Raw genomic sequence first — 5028 nt, forward strand, 5'->3', positions numbered from 1 at the left:
TGAGCATTTTTTTTCTTTTCATTAAAAATTTTTTTATGGAAGTATAGTTGATGTACAATAATATTACACATTACAGGCGATTCACAATTTTTAAAGGTTATACTCCATTTATAGTTATTATAAAATATTGGCTATATTCCCCGTGTTGTACAATATATCCTTGTAGCTTATTTTATACCTAATAGTTTGTACCTGTTAATCCCCTACCCCCATATTGCCCCTCCCCCTTCCTTCTCCCCACTGGTAACCACTAGTTTTGAACCATCTACCTTTGGACATCTTGTTATGTGAGATAATACATGTCCTGACTCTTTAAGTCACTTTCAGTCAGGGTTTCTTTTACTTGCAGCCAAAAGCAACTTGGCAAAGAGTGGAGGTCACAGAGTTGGAGCAGTATCATTATTCCCAGTGTTATGGGTAAGGAACTAAGTTTCAGAGAGGTTAAAATCACTTTCCACAGGGTTATACAGCTAGGGAAGAACAGAGAATGAGAAGGGAGTAAATAAAATATATTTCCACCTTGGCCATTGAACTTGTTCTTGGTCTATTAATTTATTTCAAAAATATTCATGGAGGGCTTCCCTGGTGGCACAGTGGTTGAGAGTCCGTCTGCTGATGCAAGGGACACGGGCTCGTGCCCCGGTCCGGGAAGATCCCACATGCCGCAGAGCGGCTGGGCCCATGAGCCACGGCCGCTGAGCCTGCGCGTCCAGAGCCTGTGCTCCGCAAAGGGAGAGGCCACAACAGTGAGAGGCCCGCGTACCGCAAAAAAAAAAAAAAAAAAAAAAAAAAAAAAAATATTCACGGAGTCCAGAAGACACCTTTATAGACCCTGTGGAATTTTCTGTCTTGAGGGCTTGGGCGGAGCTTCCAGTGGACAGAGAAGAGTGAGCACGAGTCCCAAACTGTAACGTATGTATTTCTAGTCCTTGATGACTTGTTCAGGGAAAGGTATGCCACTGCATAACTGAGGGAAGAGTCTCTAGTAGGATAAAATATTTCCAAGAAGTCTGAGTTGAGAATTTTGTTTCCCACATATTTGAAAAATCAGAGTCCATAAGCTGTTTAGTAATTAATTATTAAAGCTAATAGTAATCTGACAAGATACTTGATTTGACGCCAGTATTTCTTTGGCACATGAAAAGGCAGGAGCAGAGAGAAAGGAACCAGAGTTACCCCGTGTAAGCCCCTGTCTTCCTTCCCCTTTCCGGTATCTCTATCTTTAAAAATAACTTGGATCCACCAGCAGGCTTATAGCTTTTCGTCTTACTCATTTACTCACTCTTTTACTTATTCATTTATTTAAGGAATATTCTAAAGCAGCCACTCTTTCCTCATCAAGTTGGGCAAAACAGTTAATATAAGCAAACCAAGTATTATCATATCACAACAGCTATGTTTTCCTCAGGTGCCTTACAGACGTTATGATTAACCCTCTAAACTGTTTTTTCAGGGGACACATCATTTTTTCCCAAATTATGAGGAAACCAAGTTTTAGAGAGGTCAAAGCCATTTTCCACAGGGTCACACAGCTAGACAAGTGCGGACTGGGGTTTGAATCTGGGTCACTTACACTCCAAAGGCAGAACTTGTCCACAGCATGAAAGTGACATGAACACGGTAAAGAGAAGGGTTTGGGGGACCAAATCTTGTTGGCAATGCTGGGACCAGAGTGAGAGCTATAAAATGGGAAAGATGTGTGGAGGACAGGAGAGAAATGAGTATGAGAGGAGAAAGGGTGTGTGACAGGGCAATTCACCAGGAGAGCTTCGCTAAGGCAAAGATACCTAGAGTTAACTTAGGCCATCACCTGTCATAGTTGGTTGTTATGTAGAGAGGATAAGCCCCCCTTTTCTTTTTCTAAGACATCAAGAGAATAAAGAAGGCAGGGTGGCAGGATATACACCAGAGAGGCCAACCTACTAGCAGCTCCAAGACCCAGGAGGGTCCAAAGACGTGAAGTCTTTGCCCAATATAAATTTTTTTTAATTTAATTTAATTTTTTTTATGCAGCAGGTTCTTATTAGTTATCCATTTTATACATATTACTGTATATATGTCAATCCCAATCTCCCAATTGCCCAATATAAATTAATTGCCAGTACTTAATAAGAAGATTTCTTTTTTTAAAAAACGTTTATTTATTTATTTATACCCCCCCACCCCAGCTGGGCGGGTCTTAGTTGCAACACGCGGGATCTTTCATTACGGTGCACGGTCACTTCGTTGTGGCTCTAGGGTTTCTCTCTAGTTGCGGTGCTTGGGCTTCTCTCTAGTTGTGATGCACGGGCTCCAGGGCACGTGGGCTCTGTAGTTGTGGCCTGTGGGTTTCAGAGCACGTGGGCTCTGTAGTTTGCAGCATGCGGGCTCTCTAGTTGAGGCACGCGGGCTCAAAGTTGTGGCTCGTGGGCTTAGTTGCCCCGCGACGTGCAGGATCTTAGCTCCCTGACCAGGGATCGAACCCACGTCCCCCGCATTGGAAGTCGGATTCTTTACCACTGGGCCACCAGGGAAGTCACAACAAGAAAATCTCTCATAAATTCTGCATATACAGTATCTCTTGAAAAAAAAATCAGAATATCTGGTTCTGGTTTTTTGGAGCTCTCACTTTCAGAGAAAAATAGGTCGCCCTAGCTGAGTAATGTCTGCCGTCTTTCAATGGCAATAGGCCCACCCACGCCCTACTGTTTCACTCTCAGGCTGTTTTGCAAATTTCCAACCCCTGCATGGGTCCTGTTGGCATTGTAGTTTGCTATCCTTAATAATCATAAAAGTATTAGTTGCAGGTATCTCTGGATAGTGAGATTGTTGCGGATATACTTTTTTAATCAGCAAATTACCTGACTGCATCTTTAAAATTTCCCCCAATTATTGTGTACGGCTTTTATAATAAAAGAAAATGTGAATGTTATTTTTATAGCTATCAATTCCACAAATATTGAGGGAGAGGAGCTGTGGCTTGGCAGGCGTCCCTGTGAAAAGATCCAGGGGTTTTATTGCAGTCAGGCCCCATGTGAGGCAAGATCATGACACAGCAGCTAGAAAACAAAACAAAACAAAATCCTAACCCGTCATTGGACACCATGGCCTCGTGGTGCTTGGCATGGGTCAGGCCTCATGGAGCATAAGCCGCATTTTGTTGGAGAAAATAATAAACCAGAGAGCGTTTGCTGCTGGGAAATCAAGTTAGAAGGAGTCTAGAAGTCAAGTCACGTGAGAAACAGTTACGAGAAAATGGACATTCTTAGATTGGGCTTCTTTAGAAAAACCAAAGAGACATAGGATAGCTATGGTCAGGATTTGGAAAAATGACATGTGGTCAAGACAGTGCCTATATTTACCCAACATTGATGCGATAGACAGGGAAAGCACTAGTGAGAGATGGAAAAGGGATTCCACTGTGACCAAAAAAGAGGGATTTTAAAATATGAATTTATGCAACAGTGCACCACCTTGTGAATTGGAAAGCTCTACCTCATGAGAAATCTTCAGGCAGAGAGCATATGGCAGCCAATTTTAGGTCGAAGTTTGGACCAGGCAACCTCAACGTGCCCTCCAGATCCAGGGGTCCTTTCTTCCTCTCAGTTCAGGACTGTTTACAAACATCCAAGTGCAGACCACTGGGATGATGACAAGAAAAGCTGATATCAGTCAACCTTCAGGAAGACATGAAGCAAGACCGCTAATGGCTAATCTGCCTGAGTTTCTCCCAAACAATCTTCCTTAGTGAAGCAGGACACAAAGCATTTTCTAGGCATCAAAATAAGCACGAGGCTCACCCACCATATCTGTGTCGAAACGTGAAAATACCCTCAACATATCTGTGTGGGGAAAGCTCAGAGAGCTCACGCTTTGTTAAATTAGAGGTTATAGTGTCCATACTGCCAGGAAAACAATGGTCCCCAGGTTTAGACAGCACTGGGCATTGGCTTCAATGGTCAGAATTCTGATTTCATTTCCTTAAACCCTAGAGCCTTGTATTTTTAAGATACAGCCAAGTAGTCTGTCCTCGTTGGAGCACAGATCTCAAAGGTTCCCCAAAGGATAATCAATGCATCTCCTTCAGATGAAAGGAAGTGGACCATATCTGAGAGGTCCCTGCTAACACCTCTTCCAGTCTAAGCAATTTTTTTGGCGAAGCACTGAACGAATAAAATCAGTGCTGAGTGATGAGACCAGTGGGTACCGTGGGGAGGTTTTGCCACAGGGACAAACAGCTGAAGCCACAGATTCAAGGTATCTGGGAGCCAGCTGCAAAGGGAGAGTTGCCAGTCCAGCGTGTAGGGTAGCAGCGTCTTATCTAGAGTTTCTTACCTGGAGATCTCTGACCTCGCAGACTCCTCGTAAATATGAAAGGTGTGTAGAGGAGTTCATAGAACCTTTCGGATCATGTATAGCTGGGTTCGGAACCTGACAGAGCTGTGGAGCTTAATCATTCTCCCTTCTTCCTTCTCCATCCATTCCTGCCCTTCTCTTTCTAGCTCTGTGCCCTGGCTGCATCCCGTCCTGGCTGGTGGCTGGTTCCCAGTGGGAGGTACTGGAAGAAGATCAGAGTGGAGCAGAGATAAGTTAAGGGATCTCATTTCCATTCCAAGCTCCCTCTGCACTTTGCACTTTTGGCAGAGGTGGTGTCCCTCCATCACCACTGCTATGGTCAGTTGGCCTCTCTGCTTGGGATCCAGCTCTTCCCCCTCAGATCTCAAAGTGGTCCTGCTGTGCCTGGGTTCCCAGCACCTCAACAGCTTTTGCTAGTTCCCTTAGTACTGCCTGCACATCTACAGATAGTCTCATCATTAGTCTCTAACTACTTGAGCTGAATTCTTTTTCCTGCCACATTCTGGCTGGTACAGCTGCTTCCCGGCTGTGTGACCTTAATTATTTTGAGTCTCAGCTATCTTATTAGTGAAACTGAGATCAAACTTGTTAGGATCGTTTGATGCCTAAGTCTCTGTCCTGTCTCTTATTGTAAAAGCACCCTCAATTTGTGGGGGAGAATCGCTCTTTCCAGAAGGAACTTCGAGCATGTAA

At 43.9% G+C, this 5028-nt stretch overlaps 1 long non-coding RNA gene across 1 annotated transcript; it reads right to left on the reverse strand.

The window, feature by feature from the left end:
- Window positions 1-2185: 2185 nt before the first annotated feature.
- On the reverse strand, window positions 2186-4625 carry LOC132528169 (uncharacterized). Its single transcript, XR_009543130.1, has 3 exons — window positions 4315-4625; window positions 3475-3620; window positions 2186-2321 (listed from the first exon to the last, which is right to left on the reverse strand). It is a non-coding gene; the product is annotated as an uncharacterized LOC132528169 (long non-coding RNA).
- Window positions 4626-5028: the final 403 nt, after the last annotated feature.

This window comes from Lagenorhynchus albirostris, chromosome 10, assembly GCF_949774975.1.
Source record: "Lagenorhynchus albirostris chromosome 10, mLagAlb1.1, whole genome shotgun sequence".
Lineage (NCBI taxonomy): Eukaryota > Metazoa > Chordata > Mammalia > Artiodactyla > Delphinidae > Lagenorhynchus > Lagenorhynchus albirostris.